Genomic DNA, 27,096 nt, shown 5'->3' on the forward strand with positions numbered 1-27,096 from the left:
TTAGAAATCTTGATTCACTAAGACAGATTGTTGTCAATAGATTTCAAAAGTCCACAGCTTGCTTTCCAAGGAGAATGGAATCCTCTAAAGATTGTGGAGTTAGACTCCAATTGTGGGAATACACAACTTCACCATTTGGTGGCTAAACCACTGGGCCAAGAGTTGCTTGGGAGATGACAAGTTGTATCTCATGAGTATCTGCAGACAAAACACTATGATGTTCTGCAGCCTAGAAGCAAAGAACCATGTCAGAGCAGAGCATCGATGCTATTTCCAGATCCGCAGTAACTGATGACATAGAAAAATATCTGGATTTTCTGAGGTGAGAGTCAGGGGTCCTACTAACATCATTATGCTACTCTCACAAGTGTAGCAAATCCTGAAATTCGGTTGGAAGCTATCATATATTTTGATAAGTGCAATGTCCTCTCATCCAATTTCACAGGCCCTCAGAGCACCTGGGAAATCCGTGGACATCAGATTAGAACCCCTCCTCCAGAGGGAGGAAATGAGGGGCAGAGAGAAAAGCCAGCCACAGCACAGAACTGGAAAACTCCACGTGTAGGGCAGCCCACAGCGCAGGCCCAGCGCCGGGAGCGTGGGCTTCACTGAACAAGAGCCTCCTCCGCCTAATGTCTGAACCACAGTGACACAGAGGGGCCCAGCAAAATCCCCGACCAAGTCTCCCTGACTCTCACATGTCCTTAGAGTGAGCGGGGTTTGCAGCCAAAATCAGGGAAGGGGCTGAGTTTCACACTTGGGTCAATGTAGGGGGGTTGTGAATCCACCTGACGATGGATCGGATCCAGCTAGAGTGGGGTGCAGAGGCAGACAAGTGAGGCGCCCCTGGGGACGTGCACACCCTTCAGGAAGGGCTCGGGAGCTCCGAGGGCCATGGAGTGCAGGTCAAGTTGACCTCACCGAGATCTCCGGGTCCTGGGGTCCCCTGCAGACATCGGGATGCATCTAGAAAGCTCACAGGGCCTTTCCCATAGGGGGAGGTCAGTAGCTCACGGCTCTGATGTTTGGGGGGCTGGAGGAGGTTGGGGAATGAGCTGCCCCGATAAGCCCCTGCCTCCTCGGTTGCTGTTTTCACGGCACACGGCCCCTCCGCGCTGCTGGGGCATTGAGGAGAGAGGCCAGGCCTTACTGGGGTTACGGTGCCGTCACCATAGCCAAGGCTTTGGCCCTTTCAGAAATCTGGCTGAGATGCCGGCTCTTGGCAGTTGCCCACCCAGATAGCGGTTGCCGATGAAGCTCTGATGAGAGGCCCACAGCTGCATCCGCTCGGCCCGGCTGCCTCCAGCAAGCCCGCCGTCTTCCCCAGGCTGCGCGGTAAGTTTTCCTCCTAATCTCAGCCTCCATCCCTCTCCCCCATTCTTCTGAGCGTCAGAGTCATGACCTTTGCGGTTTATGGGCCACCAGAGACTGAACTAAATGTGTTAGCTCTGAGTCCAAACAAGTAATAGCCGGCCAATTAAATTAATAATCCATATTGTTACAATGTTTAACCACGGCTGTTTCCTCAGCGGTCTGTTTAAATCACAGCCAAGGCCTGACCTATTAAAATGAGTAACTGGAATTATGAGAAACTCCATTTAATAAACACAGCGAGGAACGCAGCACAATTGGGCATGAAATATTTATTACCACTTGAAGCAGAGAGCTGTTGGGGACTTTAAGGTGGGATTAATGAATGCGTTTTAATTTCTGGCTCACAGGGTGGGAGGTGGGCCTGGAACCGAAGGCCCGCTGGCAACTTCCTGGGAAAATCCTCTCACATTATGTTATCACATTGTGCTGGGCCCCCGCCAATCTGCTGTATGAGCAGCAAGGTGGGCATCTGATCACTGTCTTTTTGGGGACCTAGTACGTGCTCAGTAAATGTTTGGTGGGTGGGTGGGTGGATGGAGGAATGGACGGATGAATAGATAAATGGACAGCTGGTGACATATGACACAAGTCGACACCTTAGTATCTACGTTTCGATAAGACAGATAAAACACTCAGCACAGTGCCCGACATTCTAAATCCTCAATAGATGGCAACTGTCATTATATGTAGTTAGCAGAGCAAAGCCTGGTTAATTTACTAGAAAGTCAACACTCACATTCAGCACCCCCTTGGGAAGTCCCAGGGCTGTCCTGGAACCCACTTCTACCCTGACACCCATTTCTCTTTATCTACGCTTGGGAGCCTATTTTAGATGAAATGTTTTTGTTTGACTACTTTTGGCTTTTCTCAGAACGAATTGCTCCTTTCCCTGTTTTCCCAAAGTTCAATGTCTTATCCCAACATTCGCCCCGACATGTCCCATTTTCCCAGGTGGAGCTGTATTTCACAGAATCTGTCCCCTTTTCCCAGACGTCAGCTCTGAAGTTATGATCATGGGCTTAGAAAATGTGGTTGCTGTAATGACAGCCCTTAGCAAGTCCTGTAAGCGGGTGGTTATTGGGGATCTATGAACGAGACAGCTAGGCATGCTCTATAGGAGAGCCCCACATGGAAACGAATGGGTCCACTCCTGCCAGAACTTGCTTTCCAGAGAAAGGAGAAAGCAGGCCGACCAGGCCATATGCTGATGGAGCTCACCTGGCTCCGGGGCTGGACGGTGGAGACATGGGAGGCATCGCCTTGGCTTCCCCTTTGAGAACCAGGATCTCCTGGTCACCGCAGAAATGCCCCTCCGGTCCAGTCACCACATCCCCAGGTCCAAAATTAAATATTCATGAATGCAAGGCTGGCAAACGCAGTTTTATTTTGAACAGAGAGAATCCTGAAACTGAAAACAGGAGAAGACAATTAGACCCCGCAAGGGAGGGCAGCTGTCTGCTATTCGGGATGTTGATGGGTCTTTTCTCTCTCAGTGAGGAAAGGGTGGTTCTAACCTGATGGAAGATTGATGGGGTTTCCCCATTACATTGAAAAGCCAAGAATGGTCCCACGTAGGGGAGTCATAAGTGACCAACAAGGCCTCATGGGATGTGACATGGGAAGCTTGCCTGACCCCAAGTGACCGTGAGGAGACTGAGGCTTCAAATGGCTCTGCCTTCTACACTCTGCAGATCACATCCTGTCAGTCTTACTGTCTCTGTTACCTTGGCCTCTTTAATCCTTAAGGCTGTTTTCGGGATGGTAGATATGGCTGTGCTGGGGTTCTGTTATTTTGTGTATGTTGGAGGGGACTTCTGCCAAACAAGGTAGAGTTGCTTCTGGATTGTGACCTCCTGCAGTCCAGGGAGTGCAGGAGAGTCCATCAGGGCTAAAGTGTGTGCCATGGAAGGACAAGATCCGTGAGGCTGGAGGGATCAGAGACGGCTTCAGGTCCACAAGCACTTGCTGAGCCCTCCTGAGATCTGTGCTAGACCAAGCCTGGAGGTTGCTACTTTGTGGCACCCATCGTGGAATCGTGGGCCACTGGATAAAGAAGCAGTGAAGCTGCTGAACAAGAAAAGAAAACTGAAGTCAACAAGCAGCTGAGATGAGCGAGTGAGCACATGGACCTACAGCAGGAATGGCAAAGAAAAGAGAAACCAGCCCTGAGCAGAGCAGGCAAGAAACAGAGGATAACTGCCCTGGTTACTGAATCAGATGGTCATTTCTTGCCTTGAAAGTTATAATAAATTTATAATAAACCCCTCTTTACTTAAGCCACTTCATAAGGTCTCTGAAGAAACACCCGAGAGAGGAGACATCATCTCATGGGTGGACAGGCCAAGTATCCCAGTGGTGCTGAGCATGTCTGCAAAAAGCTGTCCCCGAACTCAGTCCGGCTCCAACCAAGGGTGGTAGGGTGCCTTAATCAGACCTGATGGGGGAAAGCAGCCCTGGAATCACTGTGATCTCTGTGCGTAATTATACAAAGACCAGTATTCCCAGGCCTTCCTTGAGAGTTCTACTTCCACAGGAGGTTAAGCCTTAATCTGTATAACAAACTGTTGAGTTTATGATCAACTAGGGCTTGTCCATCAACAGTGTTTTCTGGAGGGTATCTACACTAATATTTGAGTATAAAAATAATAACTATATTGAATCAAAACACATATATGTTCAAATCTATGAGTTCATAATGATACTTTAAAAGAGCAACTCTCCGATAAATTTTGGAAGAGGCCAGGGAACAAATTCATTTTCTGACAACTGGCAAATTAAAGAAGAATCGAGTTTTTGCCTGCCTTTCTAGCAGGAACTATATATCAGAATAACTAAACAGCTGATATAGAAAAGTTCTTATTTATAGAAGATTTTCAGCCAATCAATGCAAAAGAATGACAGAATTAGAGTATTACCTTTTACAACCACTAATGAAATAACGGAGCCAGGCAATGGCCAGCAATAGCTCCTAAGATCATTTGGTGAAAAGCTGATGGGAAACTTCCTAGTGAATGGGTCAGGCTGACAGCAGCTGCGTTAACTATTCCCTCGTGTCAAGTAGTACAAAGTACACAGGACTATTTATGGAAGAGTCTTGCCCAAAAGGAAAACCTGAATTGGATCTTGCTTCTAGTTCTACTGACCCATTTGCAGAAAGTGTAGGGGACAGCCCGGCTGGTGTGGCTCATCTTGTTGAGCCTTCTCCCATGCACCAGGAGGTCGCCAGTTCGATTCCTGGTCAGGGGACATGCCTGGGTTGCAGGCACCATCCCCAGTAGGGGGCTTGCAGGAGGCAGCCAATCGATGTTTCTCTCGCATCAATGTTTCTATATCTCTCTCCCTCTGCCTTCTCTCTGAAATCAATAAAAACATTTTTTTTTTAAGTGTAAGGGACAGAGGAACGTGTTAAACAGGACTCTGGTCACAGTCAGCAAAATCCAGAATGTGGGAAACTCTACGAGACAACCACCCAGTTTTTTCAATAAATAAAGCTCAAGAAAAAGAAAAGTGGGAGGAGGAATCTGTCTATTAAAAAAAACTTAAGATCAGACACAAAAGGTCACTTATATGATTCCTTTATATAAAATATCCAGAATAGGAAAATTCACAGAGACAGGAAGTAGATTCATGATTTCCAGGACCTGGGGGAGAGGGAGGAATGGGGAATGGTTACTTACAGGGCACGGGGTATTCTTCTGCAATGAAGAAAAAGTTTTGCAACTAGAGAGAGGTCGCAGTTGCCCAACATTAGAAATGCACTAAATGCTAAGGAATTATACACTTTAAAATGCTTAAGTGTATGTTATGCAAATTTTACTTCAATTAAAACAAAGAGACTTAAAAAAGGCATATCAACCACATGTAAATGTGTGAACATTGTATGGATCCTCATTGAAGTAAACCAACTCTAAAAAAAAAAAAAAGGTGGGAGCCATTAACAATCAGAGATGCCTGAACACTGGATACTTGCTGGTATTTTCACAAATTATTGTTATTTTTAAATTTGATAATAATATGATGGCCATGTTATAACAAAATAAAGCATCTTTTTATATTTAAAATGTATATACACCAATAATGATCTCTTTGAAAGAGAAACTAAAACAAGCAATCCCTTTTACCATTGCAACAAAAGAAATAAGATACCTAGGAACAAACTTAACCAAGGAGGTAAAAGACCGGTACTCAGAAAACTATAGGACATTGAAAAAGAGACAGAGGAAGATACAGGCAAGTGGAAGAATATACCATGTTCATGGATTGCAAAAATTAACATCATTAAAATGTCCATACTACCCAAAGCAATCTATAGATTCTATGTAATCCCTATTAAGATACAAACAGTGTATTTCACAGATATAGAACAAATACTCCAAAAATTTATATGAAACCAAAAAAGACCCCAAATAGCCACAGCAGTGTCAGAAGGAAAAACAAAGTTGGAGGGATCACAATGCCAGATATCAAGTTACACTACAAAGCCACAGTAATCAAAACAGCCTGGTACTGGCACAAGAACAGGCATACAGATCAATGGAACAGAACAGAGACCCCAGAAATCGACCCAAGTTTTTACGTTCAATTTGACAAAGGAGGCAAGAGCATAAAACGTACACTGAAAATGTATCATTGACATTATTTCTGGGATTCACTTTAAAATAATTTGGCACATTTGTCTATGCGAAGAGAAGGAGGAAAGTGTAAATGAAACATGACTGGTCATGTTTTGATAAATGTTGAAGTTGGGTGATGACTACTGCTTGGGATTGTCCCTGCTTCTGTTATTTTTTTTTTAATTTTTCCATAAGAGAGCTCAAAAATAAATCTAAAATGTTAGCCAACCAACATTTTAAAAATAGTTAACTTCCCTAGTGATCAAAGAAATGCAAATTAAAATGACAAGGTATAACTTTCAACCTATCAGATTGGCAAAGATCGTAAGAATGTTAATACTCACTTCTGGCAAGGATGAAGGCAGCAGGCACCTGTGCCTTCCCGGGTTGTTTGGCATGGCCTTGGTGTCGCCTTGCTAGAAAGCATCTTGGCAATATGAATAAAAAGCCTTAAATATGTGGGTGCTCTTGGCCCCAGAAATTCTACTTCTAGTAATTTATCCAAAGAAAATGATCAAACAAGGATACAAAATATCTGGTCCAAGATGTTTATTACAATATAGTTATAATAGCAAAAGAATTTAAAATAACCTAACTACACACCCATATGAAATGGTTTAAAGACTAAGGGATATACACATATAGATACTTGCAGAGCCATTAAGAATTATGATGAGGATGTGTATTTAATTAGCATAGAAAGATGTATCACAGACATCTCAAGAAAGGGGAAAGACAAGTTCAAAGGCTATATATAATAAGATACTTTTTTGGTTTTTAAAATATGGAAGGGAAAACTTAATAAGCGTCTCTTGATGGTGAAAACATGAATTATTTTTATTGCTTTCCTTTTGCTTAACTTTATTTTTTCATTTACCAAAATAAATGTGGAGTAGTTTGGGAATTCTAAATAATGAATTCCTTTGTAATTAAAATAGCCTTTGCCTAATGAAATGACAGGATACCTGGAAGTTACTCCTGAGTCATCTGGGGTTGAGCTATGGATGAAACAAGTTTGGCTGTGAGTTGACAGCCCTTGAAGCTGGGTGACTGGGTACCTGGGGGTTCATTTTGCTTTGTTTTGTACTCTGTATGTGTTTGGAATTTTTCATTCTAAAGTTTTGGGGATTTTTAATCATCTTTTCTAGTAAAAAAATGGCATTGTGGCATCTTTGGTCTCTGCCCCTCCCACCCGCACCCCCCAGAGGTCACAAAGAGCCAGCATTATGCTTAGGGACATTAATACCGTCTGATATTTTGATTATTAAAATGGCTCACCTCTCCTGTGGTCATAAAGGCATTGAGTAGGAAATAATCTTCTTGTGAGATTCCCCCCATCTACTACCAACACCTTTTCTACGAGCTGCCTGGGGCCAGGGTTACAGACTTCAGCCAAGAGCTTATTGGCCCATGCAAGTAAACAAACTCACAGCCTTAGCACCTCCATCAGTCTGGTTCCTGTGTCACCCTATCTGCGATGGCTTGTCATTGCTCCCTCCCACATGGGGCCATCTCTCTCAGAGGAAGGAAACAAGAAGAGGGAAGGAAACATAAAGATTGGTTCTTCTCATTTGGCTACTGCCTGATGCTTTCTCACCCAGGCATATCACAAATAATATGCCTTTAAAAATGAATGGTCTTCTGGCCGTTCTCCTTGGAAAGTGAATCCTCCCACACCTTGAGTCACTTGGAGATTATTAATAGCTGTGGTCAGCAAACCATAGCCCATAGGCCAAATCTGATCCACCCTCTATTTTCATATGGCCTGCAAGCCAAGAATGGTTTTTAAGTTTTAAATAGTTGAAAAAACTCAAAAGAATAATATTTTGTGACACATAAAATTAAATTCAAATTTCAGTGCCCATAAATACAGTTTTACTGGAACTCAAGCCACACTTATTTATTTACATATTGCCTATGTCTGATTTCACGCTACAGTGACAGAGATGAGTACTTGCAATAGAGATCATATGGCCCAGGAAGCCTGAAATATTTACTATCTGGCCCTTTAGGGAAAAAATTTGCTGACCTCGGGTCTACAGGCTTGAGGTTCTAACTACTCTTGTGATTCTCTCCTGTCTCGTAGAGCTGAGCTGCATGCCATGCATTGCCAGTAGGTGATGCTGTCCTCCACACATCAGCCTGCAGCCACCTGGACTGGAGGCTTTGGGTTTTAGAAAATGCATTTACCCATTCAACAAAGATTTGATGAATGTCAATTTTGTGCAAAACCCAGTTTTAAGTTCTGGGTATACAGCAGTACACGAAACAAGCAAAAACCTCTGCTTTCTCGGAGTTGAAGTTCTACTGAAGAAAGATGACCACAAACAAGACAAATAATAATACCCAGTATGCTAAGTGGCCTTAAATGCTATCGAGAAAAACAAAGGCAGGCACAGGATACAGAGGGACAGGGAAGGAGAGAATAGCAATTTTAAATTGAGTTAGGAAAGACTTCATTATCAAGGTAACACCTGAGGAAAGGAGGTGAAACAGCAAGTCACAAAAATATCTAGGAGAAGAACATTCCAGACACAAGGAACAACAAACACAAAGGTCCTGATATGCACAGGACCTGTCCTGTTCAAGGAATATTAAAGGCAGTGAGTAGTGGAGGTTGAGGTCAGGGAGCTACGGGGTAGAGAATAGATCACATGGGGCCCTGCAGGCCATATTGATGACGTTGCTTTTATTCAGAGTGAGACGGGAAAGCAAGGGAGGAAAAGAGCAGAGAAGTGACATCAGCTGATTTCCAATAACTTATTTAATATCTGTCAGAAATATTTTACAACTTTATACAAACAAGGCATACCCTTCATTTTATTCTGATTTCTTACATTTAAAAAAAAGAGTTGAAATGTATGAGGCCAAGTATAAAAAGTGGAGTAAAAATAAAGTACATCAGTGAGTGTTCCAGTTAACCATTGCTGTGTAACAAATCAACCCAATGCAAACAATGATGCATTATTTCCCATGATTCCATGGATTGAGTGGGATCAGCTGAGTGATTCTCCTGCTTTTTTTGGATCAGCTGAGATCATTCATTCAGCTGAACTGGGCTGGAAGGTCCAAGGCTTCACTCACATACCCAGAGTATTATTGTCCCTCCATTTGGCCTCTCCTCATGGAGAGCTCAGGTCTCTTCATAGCGTGGTGGTCTCAGGGTGTAGAAGATTTCAGGACTTCTTCTATGAAAGCTGGCTTCAAGAGAAAAGCAGAAACCACCAGAATTCTAGACCCAGAATGGGCACAGCCTCACTTCTGTCGCATTTTATTGGTCAAAACAAGTCAAAAGCCAACCCATATTCAAGAATAGTAGCAAAGAGATCCCATGTAGTGATGGTTGCTTCATGGGCGGAGCAGTGTGCATATACCCAGAGACAAGAAATTGATGGTGGCCATCTTTGGAGACTATCAGAAAGGGCAAGAAACACTGATTTCCCCCCCCCCCACATCCACGAAACTCTTGGGGTCCCCTCCTTTCCTTTGGACCATTGTGTGTGCATGCTATTGATAAGTTGGATTGGTGGACTATGATAAACTTTATGTTCTGGAATCAGGAGATTCCCTAAGTCTTGGAAACCATTCTGAGTAGCATCTTGAGACCTGGTATCCATAGAGCTGATATTCATTTTCCCTCCTGGCTCTGCAGGCCTAGCTGGCCAGCTGAGCCTCCTTGACGTCCCTGGACTGTCACACTTCCACAGGCATCTGGGCTGATCTCAGAAAATGGGGCAACGGTGTGGCATGCTGCAGAATTTAGGGAATGCAATGCAGAAGGAGCCAAAGCTGCCCGACTGATCAAAGGTGTGCCCAGCTTCCTCTAGTGCCACCCGTTTCCATACCCACGGTGCATCGTCGATACTGAGAAATGAACACTGGCCCGACACTACCCACTAAGCTGCAGGCTTATTCAGATTTCCCCAGCTTTCCCACGAATGGCCTTCCCTCTGTTCCAGGATCCCATTCGGATCCCACGTGACATTTAGACATCATGTCTCCTTAGTCCCCTCCAACCTATGCCAGTTTCTCAACCTTTCCTCAGCTTTCAAGACCTTGACACCTTTAAGGAGTAGTGGTCGGGTATCTTTGCCCAATGCCCTTTCATCTGGGGCTGACTGATACGTTCTCATAAATAAACGTACAGGATTGCAAAAGAATATCAGAGAGATCCTGTGTCTTTCGCGTGGCATTGTATCAGGGGCACGGGACATCAACCTGTCTTATTACTCATGATGTCAACTTTGATATTAACCTGGAAAGTTAATGCGTTTTCCTTTCCATCCTCTTTTTCTTAGAGTCCAGCCCACACTCAAGGACAGGAGAACCGAGTTTCTAGAGGGAGAAACTGCTGAGCTTTTAAAAATACGCAGCACACCAGAGCAGGGTTGCAGGAGCAGGGAGGGCCTCAGGTCTGCCCACTGACTTGCTGGCGACCTTGAGTGAGTCACTCAGTCTCTCAGATCCGGGATTCGCCTCCCTCTTGTAAAAGCCATGATGGCCTGCCTGCCCACAGCTGCCTCCGGGGGTTTGGACTGGCAAGGCTTGGAGCTGCTGGAGAATAGATCTGATGGGGGACAGAGGGTGCTTGTTAGTAACAGCTGGGGTCCTGCTCCTGGTCGGTAAGCACTTCCTAACCCTGATTCGCACCATCCCCCCCAGCAGGAGCACCCCCTAAAAGCGATGAGGCCATCACTATTTTTATAAAGCAGTCTCAGGTTATTAACATGCTAACAAGGGCTTGGTGTAGAAGGAAATACTGCAGGGAAATATTTTTGTAAAGTGAAGCGTTATTTTGTGAAGTGAATAAGTCCCCTGAATTAGCCTTTCTGTATAAAGTCACCTTTCACTGGCTGAATTTGCTTTAACCCAGGATGTCCAGGAATTCCTTCCAAAGTACACACTGTCTTCGTGCAAATGCTTTCGAACAGACAGAATGTTTTCTACGTTGATGATGATGAATTACCTTAAAATTGTCAATTAGAGTAATTATTTCAGTTCCTTGGAGGTTGACTTTGCCGGTGGAGGACCCTGGCCAGCCTGTATTTCTGACACTGAACAGTAGGGAGAACTCAGCCCCCAAAAGATTGCTGTTGGGTGATTTTAGCTGAGATGTGGCTGGTGCGCTGTGTTTTTCTGGGCGGTGGGTGTATCTGCTGGAATTGGGTGACTTACTCTATTTCTTTGGAAACCATACCATTCTACCTGGGCCACCAAAACTGGGCACGCAGACTCTGCCCTGTGCAACCCAAGGACACCCTTCACCCGGGCTCTGGTGCGGATGGCGCCCCCTGGAGCTCAGCAACATGACAGCCCCGTCTGGACCTGCAGAGACATTGCCAGCCTCGCCCAGTCACGTACCCAGCGTCCAGTCCTCCGGTGAGCCTAGAGCAGGGTGACACAGAGCAGGAACGCCATTTGGCCGAGACTTTGATGTTATCTCCAAATTTAGCTCCACAGTCACTGAGGCTCTGAAACAAGATGAAAGGAATCCTTCATCCTGCACCTTTTCCTGCGGCCCTGACGGGACAGCACAGCCAGGTGACATGCGATAACACACCTTATAAAGCCTCTAATGGTCTTGAGAACGGGACATAAGGAAGCTCTCAGGTGCCCATGACCCCGGTGAGTTCCTGCTGGGAAAAAAGACACCACGCCCTCGGGCTTTGCACACCTTCTGTTCCCCATATGGCCAAGGCAATAGAAAGAACATGGACTCTGACACAGGACCAGCAGTTGACTCAAATTTTCTCGTTCGGATGGCCCATCAGCATAAAGAATTCACTCGTCCCAAGGTGCAGGTTTCAGCTTAGTGCAGGGACCTGTAGGCGAGGGGTGAAGGGCTGTGGAATCTGAAGGCAGCTCTGGCCTAGAGCAAGCTCCTTGGCCCTAATGTTGAGCACTTTCCACCTGAGCAGAAGAAAGGGTCTGAAATGTCCGGTGCAGACCTCTATTAGCACTTCTAATTATGCCCTGATTGTTTGCATACCCACCAGTCACCCTCACTAGCTCCTGGAGGGTGTGGCCATGAATAATTCACCCCGCGCCCTGCCGAGTTCCACAGATGACATTAAGGAGAGTGAATGTGGGTGAGCTCTCCCCGCTCTGAGAACAGAGCTAACTTCCGTCTGTGCTAATCTCCCTCGCAACACTATGCAGGGCCATCTATTATTAACCCCACGTAAATTTTTTCTAACTTTTCACTTTGAAATAAATTCCAACTTACGGAAAAGTTTCAAAATTATTATAAAGAATCCTCATATATCCTTTACCCACTACCACCCCAATGTTAACATCTTACATAACCACAATAAAATAGTCCAAAACAGGAAATTAAGTCTGATATAATCAATCCTATTAAATAACCTACAGACCTCACTCAAATGTCACCAATTATACCGCTACGGCACTTTTTCTGGTACAGAATCCAGGGACTCCCGTTGCATTTAGTTGTCATGTCTCTAGTTCCCTTTCATCTGAGACAGATCCTCAGGTTTTCTTTGTCTTTCGGGTCCTTAACACTTTTTTTTTTTAGATTACAGTGGAGTTTGTGCTGAAACAGTTGTAACACATGTAAGGTGAGAAAAAAAATACAAATGAAACTCAAGTTAGGTTGGATATTTAACACTTTTGAAGAGTATTAGGTATTTGTAGAAAAGCCTTCCATTTGGATTGGTCTGATGTTTCCCCTAGATTAGATTCAGGTGACACATTTGGGACAAGAATTTCAGGAAAGCAATGCTATGCTCCTTCCAGGGCATCATGTTGAGTGGTACAAGGTGGCAAAATACCTCATTACTGGGGACTGTTGCAATGTGAGTCACCACATGAGGTGGTATCATCCAGGCTTCTCTACTATAAAGCTACCAAGTTTTCTTTGTAATTAATAAATACCCTGTGAGGAACTATTCTGAGACTATATCAATATCCTGTTTTTCATCATCTTTTGTCCTATTTTAGCACCTACTGGGGATCCTGACTTGAAAACAATTACTCCTGCGATGAGTTTGCCAAATACTGACTCTCTATTTCCATGTTTCCTTTTACATTGAGCATTAGAACTCTAAAGATCTTTCCTCTTCTCCCTTTAATTTACCTATTTAATTATTCATTTACATCGGCATGGACTCCTAGAATATTAATCACATTTTTCAGGTGAGACAACCCAGGCTGAGAGCTATTAGACAAGGCACCTCGAGCTACGAAGCTAGGCTGACAAGGAGTTAGCCTTGGCCAACCTGAGTCCTAAACTGGGCATTCTTCTTTCTGACGTGAATCTTGTCACTTAGCATAGTCACTGCTTTGCTTTGGCTGCGAAGAAGTTCACATTTAAAACCACCCTCAGTAATACTGCTGGTTCGTACTACATGCAAACTCTGCCTCCAACATCCTGTTTTTATGATACCCTATTTCTCTCCTGCTCCCATGTCTTCACCCAGGTTTTATTTTATTAACCATATTTGGGGTTTTTTGTTTGTTTGTTTTTGATAATCACCTTAAATCCCTCTTTGAGAGAAAATTAATAATAAATGAGAACATTTCTGAGACTAGAACATAGTAAATTTCTTATTGTTGTTTGAAATAAATCAGTATGATTGTCAAAAGATTGTTTCTGGACAATAGTGTCCATGGAGTTGTCTTTAAGACTAGTCCAAGTGGACAAATTCACAAAATAGGTAGGAACACACACCTTTTCTCTGTGCTTTCTAGTAACTGAGGGTGCCAGATATGGTTATCAGAGGATGCAGCTGACAGCCAGATGCCAGAAGTTGACATGTGGAGGAACCATTTGGAAGGCTGCCCCAAGCATCTTTAGATAAAACTCCAAATGGCTACTTCTGGGGCATTGTTTGAATATTAAAGGGGCTGAGCAGCAAGCAGTGAGCCCTCTGAGGCCGCACATATTCAAGCAGAGGTTTCCAGAAGATGAAATACAAGGGCCACTGCAGGGCCTTCCAATGTCACTTGGAAGATGTGGATGGTAAACATCTGTGCTTTGCCTTCCAGGACCCATTTCCATTCTTCTTGGAAGCATATCTTAGTTCCTTTATAAATGCATCTCTCCTTCACTCTCAGCTGTGGTTAAGGTAAGTGGAATTCACCCACAGCTCCAGGGGTTTAAGCCAATAACCCTAACCCACCCCCAGCCATAATGACTGGTTCAGGTATGGGCAGGTAATAAAGTCAGAGCCAGAGACATGGTGGCCAGCTCCTGGGGCCTTCTAAGAAAGAGAAGCTCATCTCCTTCAGGAAACTTTATGGAAGAGATGCTCTCTCTTCCTCCAGTGATGGGATGAGGGTGTGAGGTCGGGAACCACTGCAGCCATGTTGTGATCTTGTGATGGCATTTGCCTGAGAAGGAGAATAAACCAGAGAACTGGAGCTGAGAAATGGAAACGTGGTCTGGGCTGTGTCTCCAGCTCCATCAGAAGCCAGAGTATCTTCTGACTGTGACAAGAGCCAGGGAATTGCCATTTTTTATTATAACAGTTTGGGCAAAGTTGTCTATTATTGGCAAATAAAAGAATCAAAAATGATAAAGCTAGATGGACTAAAAGTCTCATTTAGTTTCCAATCACTGGGGGAGTTCATTAAGCACACAGATATCCTGGGATACTGAGTGTTTGTTTAATAAACACAGCCAGTGATTCTTATGCACTGAGCCTGGGAATCTCGGATCTCTGTCCATACATAGGAGGACTGGCCTTTAGGAAGTCTTCAGTGTGTGGCTTCTGCTTCCTACCCTCCCCCACTCCCCTGCCAGGTGAGAGACCCCCCGGGGGGTGGGGGGGAGCCCTGGCCCCAGCACCCAAGCTTCAATGCTTTCTATTTATATGGGAAATTGCTTGCATTTTCCTAGTTAGTGGCAGATCTGCCTTTTGATGTTAATGAGTTTGTGAACCCAACAGAAACATAAAAGACGAGGCTCTTCCAAAGAGAGAAAATAGAAAACAAAGTGCCATCCAAATTGGGACGGGGCTTGAAATCCTCCTTGAATCTCCCAGCCCCTTCCTCTGTCTTCCCAACGGGGGCCCTTTCATCCGACGGAAGAAACCAAGATAAAATGCCATCCTGGTGACTATCCTGCAAAACCAAACCGATCTGATTTGTCTGGACAAAGAAAATGAGGAATTTGGCTGATCAAAGTGGGCACAGCTCCCCCTTAAACTTCTCCCACCCCCTTAGCCCTTCTGGAGAAGAGAGACACAAATTTCTCACACGTCAGATCCTGGTGCAAATCTGAGCTGTCTCCTAATAACCCATTTTAGGACACGGATGTTCTGATCTGATATTATGAGATGGAAAGTGGCCGCTTTCTAATCTAGAGAGAGGCAGGGCATTTGTAACAGCCAGAATCAAAGGCCTGGTCTCTTCTGTTCCTAATTATCAATAGTGTTTTATAATCTTATTAATATTGATACTCAGTATACTGAAGATCTGTTAAGGCGTAATGTATGTGGAAGATAATTAACAAGATCCGAGTCAGATCAATCGCCTATTTGACAGCCGACGGTGTGTGGCTTATAAATTATACATATTCTAGGTATTGCTCAAAATGTTTAAAGTTTCCGTCCGATCCTCCGGCTTCAGCACCGGGGGAAGCCGTGAACCGAGAGGTACCGTCCCCAGCCTATTGGAGCCTCCTGTGCCCACGCAGGGCTCACTCTTCCTCGCAAATCAAAGAGCTCCATTAACCGCCCAGATCCACGCAGCGTAAAAACACATCCCCCCCTTGTAAAGTGCGGGAAAACAAAAGGTGAGATCTTGTAAGAAAAGAGATGATTAATGAAAGGGAGGAAATTTGCCTTTTGATTTCTGGAAGGTAACAGTTGGATGTCTCGAACCGCAGCGCTGATCTCTCCCGCTGGCGCCGGCCTGTGAGAGGGCGAGGCGTCGGCTGCAGTAAATACGGGGAATAATCCCAATTAAGGCGCAGATCTGGGTGGGTTTAAGAGCTGAAAATCGCCTGTCAGGTACAGTGTGTGTATGTGTGTGCGTGTGCATGTGCATGTGTGTTTGCATTTGCACACATGTATTGTGAGGGCAGTGGACATTCTTTTCTCTCTCAGATGGCATCCCTTTAGGGACACCCCCTCCCCCATTCTACAGTAATCCCATTCAGCCCACAGGGCTCAGAGGGGCCTGACACTACCCTTGCCCCAGGAGTGGGCACATGACCCAACCTGGCCAACCAGAGCCCTTCTCATGGTTTATTTTTCAGAGCCCCTGGAAAAGATGGTGCAATTCCCCACAGGGGCTTTAAGCAGGAAGGGCACGAGCCTCGCACCGTTGGCAGTCACTTTCCCACAAGGTCTGGGGAGAAGCAATCCAGAGGAAAGCACAACCAAGCCGTGAAGGGAACTGAGTCCTGCTGGTATCGCTTGAACCCCTGGATCCAGCTGTACTTGAAGCTCACACTTTGGCACACGATTATCTGAGACAATCTTGAATTCCCTTTTCTGCTTACGGTAATGTGAATTAGGTGTTTATCACTTACCTGATGAAATTCTAGCTAACACATAGATTTGGGGCCACTCTTCTCCTCTTCACATTGCAGGTGAGAAAGCCAGGCAAGATATTGAGGTTCAAGAAATAAGGGTGAGCCAGGAAAACATTGGGTTCAGCAGGTTTATCAAGACAGCAGGGCTGTGAGGGGGAAACTTTTACCTGGTGCCGAAGCTTTCAGAATCTTTAGAGTCCCTCAGATTTAACTGGGGAGACTGTGGCATTCTACTCCAGAGCTTGCAGCCCCCGTCAGAAGGAAGTCGGGGTCCCAGAGAGCCCCCCACATCAAACAGTGTCTGAGCTTGGGCCGAGGAAGTCACAACTGCAAAGGTACAACTCCAGGAGCCCGGACAGTCTTTGGGACTCGTAATGGGTCATTGCTAGGACAGTGAGTGACGTTGGGGTACCCCCTACATTGTGGTGTCAGGTTCATAGAGGGTGACCATGAGGATACAGTGAAGCCTCATCTTAGTTGCTGGCCAGGTTCCAAGAGCAGGGTAAAGGCCAAAGCCACAGGTAGAGGGGAGTGTGCTGCCAGCCTCTCAGGGCCTTGGCACAAATTAGAAAAAGGCACCTACTTTGGGCAGACAAATTAGAAAAATGGTGCCTCCTCCAGAAAGGAGAATCAGCAGCAGAGCACAGGGCTTGGAAAGAGAAGCTCAAGCAGGGTTTTAACCTCATGTGTCCCATTAGCTGACACTGTGTGTGGTGGCTGCACCGAGCAGAAACTGACCCTGGTCACTGGCTGCTCTTCCCGTCCTCGGTGACACAGCCTGGGGCGTGCGTGCCCTGGCCTCGGGATGCTCAGAGTAACAGCTGCTTTCCAGTGTGTCCACGCACTTCTGCTTCTCCAGCTGACTGTAACGCTTACAATAAGTGCACCAGGCTCATACCCACGATATTGCAACCGTCCAACTTAACTAAAAAGCATGGTAGCCAGTGAAACAGGAGTAAGAAAAAAAGAGTATTGTGATTTCTATGAAAACGAAAGGAATGCTTTGGAAAGATAAAGGTAAGTTACTAAAAAAAAAAAAATTAAGGAATCTTTTGGCAGTGATGGAAATGCATGGTTTTATACAGCTGTATAAAAATGTGTGCTACTGTTAAAACTCATTGAAACGTGCACTGTAACTAGATGCCGTTTATTAGATGTGAATTATTTCCCCATAAAATTGATAAGAAATATATTAAGTGCAAGTGAGATGCTATGAAAGAACAGGGGAAGGAAAACAGAAAATTCTGCTCGTTCTGCAAGTGCCTTTGAGATCTCGCTGTAAGATCTTCATTCTAGAAAAGCACGACTGGAAGTTATGAATGGTGTGCAGTTGGCTTAGGCAAGAAAGAGAAGCCAGAGCTGCAAAGAGCAGACGGAGACCCCGAGAGAAGCCTTGGTTCTACATCAAAAGGTTGGCAGAGAAGATGTACATTTATCATGCTGGAATTTTTCAAAGTGTTTAAACTTTGTATCGCGTGTCTATATATTGTCTTAGAACGATTCCCCACTTTAGCTGACTTTTTTGTGATTAACTACCAACTTCTGGCCGGATCCCACCAACAGCAGGGCTTCACGGTGGCTTCATCACCCTAGAGAGCATCGGAACAATCCTCGAAGTGTGCTGTGGTGCCGTCTTTCAACAAATCCAGCACAATCTACCTTCCCTCCTTTCCCCAAACGGGAACAGGTAGCTGTTTTTTCGGTTGATCTTGTGCGTAAGGGGCCATTGCGCAGAATGCTGGTTCCCACCCTCAGTGTGGCGAGGTGCTCCCACTGTGCGCAGCCTCTGACCAAGAACGGGCTCCCCCGGCAAAAGGCGGCCAGCTATACTGCTTACGCTGCACGCTGTCTGTCTCTTTGCCTCTCTCACTGATTTGGCCAATGCAGACGCAACATAAGCAGGCCTGAGTGCGTTTGTGCTTCTGCTTGCTGCTTTTGTTTCTGCCATATGCCCTGAAAACAACATGCCCTGAGGAGCCACTGGTCCAAGGACAATAAAAGACACCTGAGGCAAAACTGGACCTGCCCACCGCCTGAAGCAAGCTGCCTTGGCCAACTCGTTTAACCATGAGCTAGATATAACCACGCGGGTGGTTGTAAACCGATGAGTCTTGGGAGACTTTGTTCTGCAGCGTTGTTGGGTAGAAATTTGACTGATACAGAGTGAGGGGCTGGGGTTAAAAAGCTTCTAGTCCAATCCACTGATTTTACAAATGAATTCATTTGCTGACTCTGTGATACTGGGCTAGACAGTTTCTGGTCTCAGTTCTTTCATCTGTAAAATGAAAAGACAGTACCCGTCTCACCCTGCTCTCAGGGATGTAATATGGATAAAATGATAGCTTTGAGAAAGTTTGCCTGGTGTCATCATCACAAAATGCTGCTGTGAACCCTGAACTGCTGATAGCTGCCCGTTGCCCACAGGGTAAAGCCAGCATTGCTCATCAGGGCACGCGGGTCCCCTGTGCCCGGTCCTGCCTGCCATCCCCACCTTCCTTCTCAAGATACCCGCACATCACGCTGCGCCACGTGAATCTCTCCCTGCTCCCCAGATGCCTCTGATCTCCCTTCGCGCTGTGCCTCTTCGCACTCGGGACCCTTCTCTTGCGATGCCTTTTCCTGTCACCTCGCTTTTTGGAAATCTCCACCGTGTAGCTCAACTGTCACGTCCTCCAAATGCCTTCCCCAATCCCTTTATCTAAAATTAAGTCATATTTCCTTAACATATTTCACTTAATATATGTTAGTTGTATAACAGGCATTGAACCCAAGTCCCTCATCCGCACAGAGTAAGAATAAGCTTTCTGAGCACAAGGATCCATTTTGGCTTATTTCGTCTCCCATGGCCCCCAGCCTATGAAGGACACTACATATGCTCGGTGTTTACTGGGAATGGAGTGAGGCATCCTACCCCAGCTCCAGGCAAGCAGACTGTGGGAGTGTGATTCTGCCAGGCTCTGGCACGTGGGGAACTCCACGGTCAATGAAGAATGGTACCGACACCCTGTGAATAAGGAGCCGAATAGCTGCCACGTACTGAGCACTTATTCCTGCGACAGGATCTGCACTAAGCACTCTGCGCACACGGTCTTAGTAAACCTCCCAGCCCTCTCTGACAGTCGCTTCATTTACCTGTGGCCTGTGGCAGAGACGCTGCTGTGCATTTCCCCTCTTCTCCCCCGCCTCCAGCGGGACCACATTTCCCAGGTTCCCTAGCAGGTAGGTGTAACCGTGTGACCAGGTTCTGCCCAATGAAATTCGAGAAGAGGTAGCACGTGCGTTTCCAGACCAGGCCTATAAACACCTCCCCTGCAGCACTGCTCCCTCTCCTCCTGGCGGTAGATATAAAGGATCCAGCCAATGACCTTGAAGCCTAAAGGATGGTGGAGCCACAGAATAGAAAGGGCTTGGCGTCCTGACTCACACTCCAGGTGCAAGGTCACCTGCTGAATATGCCAGGATTGGACTGTAATATGATTGTGAAATAATTTCTACTTGGTTAAGCCATTGAGATTTGACTTACCTGCAGCTGTTACATGAGGAAATTGAGATTCAGGTTAAGTGACTTTAGGCAAGTTATGTAAAAGTTGGAGACTGGGATTTTAACTCAAGGGAAAAAAAAGAGAAAACATTTTGTATGTTGGTGGATGATAACTAGACTTACTGTGGTGATTATTTCACAGTGTATACAAATTGAATCACTATGTTGTACACCTGAAACTAATATAATGTTATATGTCAATTATACCTTAATTAAGTGTATATATAAATAATTTTAAAATTTAAATTTAAAAATCTGGCACTTAATCCAGAATTCTCAGGACACACCGACAGCTAATTGTCGTGACTTTGCTCTTCAGAGCACATTATAACAAGCTATAAGTTTTATTTTAATTTTCTTTATTGGTTTTGAGAGAGAGAGGAGAGAGAGAGAAATATCAATTTGTTGTTCCACTCATTTATGATTTCATTGGTTGATTCTTGTATGTGCCCTGACCAGGGATCAAACCTGCAACCTTGTCATGTCAGGACGACACTCTAACCAACTGAGCTACATGGCCAGGGCTAAGTTTTATTTTGATCATTATGTTCAGTAGTTTGGCTTCTACCCACCAAAGAATGAGCAAAATAAAAAGATCATCCAATTAATTGCAATAACCACCATATTTTCCCAAAAGCTATTTTATATATGTGTGTGTGTGTGTGTGTACACTGGGTGTGCCAAAAGTAGGTTTACAGTTGTTCCTATGGAAAATAATATGATAATTAATAAATACCAACACAAAAATATACTCTGTGTTTTGCATACTCACAACTGTAAACCTACTTTTGCCCCATCATATATATATATATATATAATCTTCCTAATCAAGAGAAGATTCTATATAATCAATAGAAGATTAGACAGGTAAAAATCAAAGTAAGAAGAAAGGAGCATTATTCTATGAAAGTGTGTAACAGAGGATTCTTGTAGGGGGACTGAATTACTAAGAGCAAATATGCCTCATTTTTCCATCCATTCAATTCATTCAACCAACAAGCTAACATTTATTGAGCACCTACATGGCACCAGGCCCTCCGCTGGTCACCAGGAGGACCAGTTCTGCCTGGGGACAGGAGTGAGGTCCGCCCTTCCTTTTGTGTGGCTTATCTCGCCTGGTCGACAGGTGGTGCTGACCCATCCTGCAGAACTGGTTCAAATGCATGTGTAAAACCGTGTCTGAATCCCTCACATGTGCTTGCCCTGGGAAGTGGTTGAGGGCGACACAGGCCTATAGCCCTGGACCCTGGAGAACTTGCCATTGGTGCTATCATCATCGGCAGCACTGTTACTATTATCAGGAGTGCAGTGCAATCGATGGTATTTTGAGGCCTTTAAAACCCCCGGCATTTGTAAAGGGATTATGGGTTCCAAAGTTCTCTCACATTCTTTACCCCACCTCAAACCTACAGGGCAAGGAGGACAAGCACCCTCACACTCCCATTTTACAGATGAGAAAACTGAGCTCAGCGAAGTTAAACCTAGGGCATGTCCCCAGTAAGACAGTTGGTGGCAGTTCTGCATTGGCCCGTGCCTAAAGGGTTTCTCAAATTCTCAAGTCCCTTTTCTCCCAAATGCTTGTCTTTTCCCAGCCATCCCTCCACCTTCTTTGCCTTCAGGGCCAACCACTTAGAAATAAAAGGACGCAGTTACTTGCTCCTGTGTGCCAGGCATCATGAAAAGCACTCGCAGCTCAGGAAGTCTTCCAGGACAGAGGGGGATCTGCTGTCATCTCCAGTTTGCGGACATGGGAGCCAGGCTTCAGAAGGCAGAGTTGACTTTCTCAAGGTCACCCCAAGAGTAAGGAAGTTGCAGAGAGAAAGCTCAAGCCCCTAGTTCGTCTGACTTGACGCCAACTTGGCCACCTCTGCACCAGGAACCACCCAAGGCTGCACCTCCTCTACCCGAAGCTCCTTGGGGGGGAGGGGCCAGGGACCCTTTGTCCCCAAAGTGCTGGACCAAGGTGGATGCTCAGTGATCCAGACTAGGGTGTCCTGCCCTTGCCTGTGATGGGGTGAATATTCACTGTCATTGCCAGCTTGGGGAAAGGGGACTGGCTGATGTTGTCAATTAGGCACAGTCCTGGGCTAAGCCTGTACCCCGGGCATGAAAGACAGAAGGTTCTTCCAATGGGTGAGGGGCAGCCCGTAGGGTCACTCGCCTCTCACTTAACTCTGCTCCTGCTGCCTCAGCCCAGGTGACAAGGGTTTGGGCCTGGAGTTCGGTTTGGTGTGTCTAGGTCAAGGTTTGTGTTGGGCAAACAACAGCTGGACTTCCACTCCACAGTGTCTCACCACGTGGGCCTGGCCAGCAAGCCTTGGCGTCCCTCATTTCAGGCCTCCTTAGAGCCCGCGGCTCGGATTTACACAGACAGATGTAAATCAGGTCGTTAGCGCTCACAGTTTGGCCAGGAGGAGTGGCCCAAAGGGGATTTGAGGGCGGAACTTAAGGGGGTAGGGAGCAAACTTTGAGTCCAACTTAATGTTTAACCTCTCTGACAATGGGATCGCAGGCCTTCCCCACCCTTATCCCAGGCAGCTTCTCCGGTGAAAGAGTAGACAAATACACGTAGAAAACAGATGGGGCTGGGTGGGAGGAAATGAGTTGCTAAATTTTACATCAGATGCTGGGGGGAGCCGGCCTGGGCCAATAGGAAGCAACTTCAACAGAGAAGGGCTTTCATGAGCCCCCACTTCACCCATCCTTTGTCTCCACAAGAAACCCCTGACGGCCTCTTAACACTATTGAATCATGTGAGGAGGGGAAATGGAAGGGAAGATAATTCCAGGAGGAGGGAAGGGAATGAGAGAGAGACACCCATTTCTGGTAAATAATTAACAACAAATGTCTCCCTCAAAAAAAAAAAAAGTGCCCTGCAGAACTTTCAACTTCTCTAATTTGGGAAGTCAAAAGTTCAACTAGGCGCCAGGGTGCTGATGACAAGACTGGGTCCCAGACCACTCGTGTCACCCCAGCTGTGACCACCTCTTTCTGGGGAAGAGAGCAGTGTCTGATGACAAAGGGTGGAGGCCTCGAGCCTTCCCCCTGGCGTTGCAGGCAGTAAGGCAAGACTCCGGTCTCCCATCTGGGGTGTTGAGGATCCCTCCACCGGACTCCACAAAACCACTGTCTGTGTTCTAAGGCTAGTCTCAAATCAAGACATCAGAAGCGCCCTGGCCGGTTTTGCTCAGTGGTTAGAGCATCAGCCAATGGACTAAAAGATCCTGGGTTCGATTCTGACCAAGGGCTTGGGCTCGATCCTGGGGCACGTGCGGGAGGCAATCAATTGATGTGTCTCTCTCACATCGATGTTTCTCTCTCTCTCCCCCTTCCACTCTCTCTGAAAGCAATGGAAAAAATATCCTTAGGTGAGGGTTAAAATAAAATTTAATCAAGACATCAGAAGCACCTGTTTTGGAGTCACACCTGGGTTTTCATTTTGGCTGGTCGTTACCTGCTGTGCAACCTTGCACAAGTTCCGTCACTTCTCTGAGCCAGTTTACTGAGCTATGGAATGGAACCAGCAAAACTGCTTTTGCAGAGTCAATGTCAGGATTAGACACAGAGTATGTCAGGGGTCAGCATTCTATTTCCAGTGGGCCAAATCAAGCTGCTGCCTGTTCTTTTAAATAAAGTTTTATTGGAGAGCAGCCGCATCCATTTAATTACTTATAGTGGATGGTTGTTTTCATGCTCCAAAGGCCGAACTGAGTAGTCGCGGCAGTGACTGTATGGTCCACAAAGCCTGAACTATTTACTCTCTAGCCCTTTGCAGAAACATGTTCTGATCCCTGGTACATGTAAAGGATGCAGCCTGGTGCTTCATAAAAGTTTGATGTGTAGCAGAGGTGGAAGCTAATTTCATTAATATCACCCCAGGGCACTCAAGGGCTGGTCCTTCGTCTTCAGAAGGGTAAGTCTTGCTTCTCTTGCGTATTTCTTTCCTCTTAGCCCCTGCCCTCCACTCGCACTCTGTATTGGTGATTACATTGGGGTCAGGGATCTTTTCTTATATTCCTGGGCACACAGTAGGTGCTGATGACAGCACATGTCACCCTTGTTGGGACCAGGAGGGCTTCGGCCCTTAGAAATCACCAAGTCACTTGACAGATGGCAACCCTGGGGCCAGGAAGAAGAAACCACAGAGGCAGGTGAGAGCAGAGCAGACCCAAAGGCAGAGCTGCAGACTCAGTATGGCCACTGCTGAACTTGAAAGCCAGTGTTTACCTTGGGATGAAGAATAGTAAAGAAAAACGAAGCGACCTGGTTGTCCCAGACCAATCACAGAGGAGCAGGACAAGTTCAGGGCCAGCACCATACATTCCAAGCCTGCCCTTCTGAACCCAGCAGCAAATTCAGCAAATCCTTATGAAGTCAACTAAAGCACCTGTTGAATTTGGCCCACTGAGAAAGATCCTCTCGATAAACTTTGGGTGATTAATAATATCTCCTTTCCTTTGCACAATGTGCTCTTCTCACTTAATTCTCACGGCACCTCCAGAGGTAAGCATTGCCCGTTTTGCACTTGAGGAATTTGAGGATCGTGTGGTTGAGACCAGATCTCTGCTCTCCAGGACCAGGCAACAAGATTCAAACGGAAGGCCCCAAAGGCTTGTGGGCCGCCTTTCTTTCTTTCTTTCTTTCTTTCTTTCTTTCTTTCTTTCTTTCTTTCTTTCTTTCTTTCTTTCTTTCTTTCTTTCTTTCTTTCTTTCTTTCTTTCTTCTTTCTTTCTTCCTTCCTTCCTTCCTTCCTTCCTTCCTTCCTTCCTTCCTTCCTTCCTTCCTTCCTTCCTTCCTTCCTTCCTTCCTTCTTTCTTTCCGCTTGCTTTATGCAATGTATATGCAGTGGCCTAAATTGCATGAATCATGCTCTCCAAGTAGCAACAGGAATTTGAAAAGTAGCCTTGCCAGCCCGGCCCCCAAATACCTCCTCCAGGCAGCTCTCCAGGCCCTGTTTGGCCTCCTGCTGACCTTTCCCTATAGGGCCTGCCTGGAAGAATTACAAGGTACAGAGGACAGCCCAGGGGAAGGGCCTCCTGCTAGAAGCGCTACAAGGGGTATTTCCACTCCAGTAAGTTTGCAAGGCCCATACACCTGTGCAGTTATCCCAGCTAAAGTGCCAAGTCCCTGGTCTCTAACCACTGGCCATTGGCACCATGACTGACACCAGTCATGTTCCAGGCATTATGTTAAGGGCTTTGCATGCACTAGTACAGCGGTTCTTAAAGTCCCAAAGACTCTTGAGGATCTGAGAAGTCAAAACTATTTTATAATATTTTCATGTCACCAAGGCATTATTTGGTTTTTCACTCTCATTCTGTCTTAAGTACACAATCGAATTTTCCAGAAGAGACATGTGATGATATCATCACTCTAATGACCAATGGGATGTGTTTTCTACAATTTTCTCAAGGGAGGTCTTTGGGGTGCTCGGTAATTGTTAAGAGGGCAAAGGGGTCCTGAGATCACAACATTTGATCACAACTGTTAACTTCTTTTTAAATCCTCACAACACCCCTATGTGGTAGGTACCATCATCTCTAGTTTACAGGTGAGGAACTGGAGGCTCTAAGAGGTAAAGTGACTTGCCCCGGGTCACACAGGAAGGAAGCCACTGAGCTGGGATTGGCAGCTGGTTCTGCCGAGGGCCAAGGACAGCTCCTCAGATCCGTGCAGAATGGCCTATCTCCTGCTATCGTAAGAAGACCCCACTCTGGAGGAAGAGATCACAGCTCGGAGATGCCTGCAAGGGTTTATCTGGATGGTTCCTTCCCTTCTGGGAATGCAGGAAATGCCAGACACTTTGGGCCTGTTTTCTGCTCATTGAAACACAACAAGGGGAGTGGTCCCTGGGGCAAGTGATCCCTGAGGTCCTTTCTAGCTGGGATCCCCCAGGCACAAAACTCAAGTGCCAACCTGTGAAGACAGGTGAGGGCCGATGACAGAAGTGCTGGCCAGGATGGGGCAAGGAAGTCATGAGATGCACCATATCTGCCTATTGCCTTCCCTCAGAGTTCAACTTATCATTTTTTTAAAATTTGGATACAGAGTCTAGTGAGATTTCAGTCCAGTGGCTTTGCCAAGAAAAAATTACTTTAAAAGAAATCAAAACAAAACCTTTTCACCATTGAAAGGTTGGCCCGGCCTTGCCTTCCCTTCGTTTCCTCGCTGCTCATGGCTGTCCCCAGCAGCTTACGCCAGCACCCGGGTTTGTTCCTGGTGCAAATGAGAGGACAGCACCTGCTCGGCTCTTAAACAAATGGCAGCGTTTAAAATGGGTACCAGCGTAATTATTGGCTACGGAGACCTGAGAAGCAGCATCCCTGACTTCTGTTGGTTTGTGTGTGTGTGTTTTGTTTTGTTTTGGATATTTCGTTACGTTGTGTGCTTCAAAAGAAGCTTAGGTGGCCTGTATTCTTAGCTCATTTCCCTCCTGTGGGGCTTTTGTAGACTTGCCTCATGTCCTGGTCTTATTGTTCTTGCCCAGAGGTTTAGGCTGTAAAATAAAGAGAATGGATTTTTAAAAGGAAACAAATGTGGCAGGAATGAAGGTGCCCTGAGCAGCTAAATCATACCTGCAAACATACAGTCACTGGAGCCCCTGGGGTCTGCATCCTTGCTCGCGGCCCATGCCCGAGCCCCATCACCTGGTCAAATCACCCCATCACCTGAAACCTAGGACTCACCTTTGACCCTGCCCTTTGTCACCAGCCCATCCGTTCAAAGCCCAAGGCCTGTAGATCCTGTCTCCTTCATTGGTCTTAAGTGTTTGATGTCACAGGAAGAGAATGAGTTTGGGCATGAGACAGGCCTGAGTTTGCATTTCCGTTTGGCTCCTTCAGCTCTCAGCATGACCTCAAGCAAGCATACCTCACATTGCCCCAGCTCACCTTCAAGTTCCCCCATTGAGGGCCTTCCCCAGCAAGTACCCAGGGTGTCTCTCTGCTTGGTGGCCAGAGGGATTGCCCTAGTACCAAGGGAGCTTGCCCAGCCCTGGAGCAGGGAGCCTGAGTGCTCTGGATTCAGCCCCTCCAGACACAGCATCTCCCCAAGAGGGAAAGTGGTTGG

The sequence above is a fragment of the Miniopterus natalensis genome, chromosome 14 (genome assembly GCF_054644295.1).
Source record: "Miniopterus natalensis isolate mMinNat1 chromosome 14, mMinNat1.hap1, whole genome shotgun sequence".
In the NCBI taxonomy this organism is placed as follows: Eukaryota; Metazoa; Chordata; class Mammalia; order Chiroptera; family Miniopteridae; genus Miniopterus; species Miniopterus natalensis.